This window comes from Anolis carolinensis, chromosome 2, assembly GCF_035594765.1.
Source record: "Anolis carolinensis isolate JA03-04 chromosome 2, rAnoCar3.1.pri, whole genome shotgun sequence".
Lineage (NCBI taxonomy): Eukaryota > Metazoa > Chordata > Lepidosauria > Squamata > Dactyloidae > Anolis > Anolis carolinensis.
Genome location: NC_085842.1, coordinates 141266692 through 141268188, shown reverse-complemented (window position 1 = coordinate 141268188; position 1497 = coordinate 141266692).

Genomic DNA, 1497 nt, shown 5'->3' with positions numbered 1-1497 from the left:
TTGTGTAATGTGCACATATAGACAAATATCGGTATTCCAAAATTTAAAAACCCCAAATCCAAACACCCTTTGCCCTTGAGCATTTTAGATAAGGAATACTCAAGCTGTACACAGTTTTTATGTGATTTACAGGGAAGTAGCATGGGCATTTCAAAGAGAACTTTCTTTACAACATGATATGCTGGAGCCTTCTTAAAATGTGATAAACCTGAAAAAAAATGTCCTTTCCATAATCTGAGAGCAGACGTGCAGCCCACATCAACATATTTTTCCTCAGCATGATGTTCATGCATTAAGTGTAGGTTCTGGTGGGGAGCGAAAACAGACAATGTGATGCCATGTGTGGGAATGTTGGACTAGGACAGGTATGGGTAAACCCAGGCCTGGGGGCCAGATGTGGCCCCTTGGGATCTTTTCTCAGGTCCACCTCTTTCACACCATCCTATCCTTCCTTCTCTCTTTCCTTCCTTCTTCCCTCCCTTCCTTACCTTCTTCTATTTCCTTCCATCCTTCCTTCCCTTTCATACTTCCTTCTCTCTTTCCTCCCTCCATTCCCTTCCACCTTTTCATCCTCCCTTCCTTCCTTGCATCCATCCTTATATTCCTCTCTTTCTTCCTTCCTTTCTTCTTTACTCCTGAGGGATGTTTAGATGGGAGAAGAGAAAGTAGAAAGGGAATGTGAGAACCATGTTCCAAGACTTAAAAAGGTGTTCCATTGAAGAGGAGGAGGTCTCTGCTGCTCCAGAGACCAGGGCACAAGAGAGCAGTGGTTTCAAATGGCAGGGGAAGAGATTTGACTGAAAAGATTGGGAAGAACTTCCTGGAGAGTGGCATACGCTGCCTGGGAGTGTGGTGGAGTCTCCTTCTCTGGAGATTTTCTGCAGAGACTGTCTATTGGGAGTGCTTTGATTATGCCTTCTTCCATGGCAGGGGGTTGGACTGGATGGCCCTTGGGGGTCTCTTCCAGCTCTAGGATTCTATATCAGAAATAGGCAATACGTGATCTCATCCCATCTACCATTTCATCCAGACAAAGGCAAACCCTTTTGAGAGCCAAATGTTTCCTGTCTTTCCTTCACTTTCTGTCTCCAAAGGAGAAGAGGAAGGGGAGGAAAGGGCATGGAGGGGACTTGGGGAGAGCCCCCTTACTTCCTCCCTGCCTGTCCACCCTGCTCCAGCCTGCCCTGCAGCCCACAATTTAGAAAGTTTGCCCATGCCTGAACTAGGATCTAAGAGCCAACCAAGATAGGATAGACATTGGTCTCCACAAGTTCAGTCTCTCTTTCCTGAATTGGAAAGTTAGTACAGCTTTTTAAAAAACATACACACACAAACCTCCAGCACATTTCTTCCAGAAGGACGCTAATAGTAAAGATAAGTAAAATCTTCTCAATACCACCAATTTAAACAGAAGGAAGCACCAGACATTTATAACTTTGCTTCTCAGTTTAAATGTGATTAGATATCTAAAAACTAGTAAGCAACCGAAACGTTCAA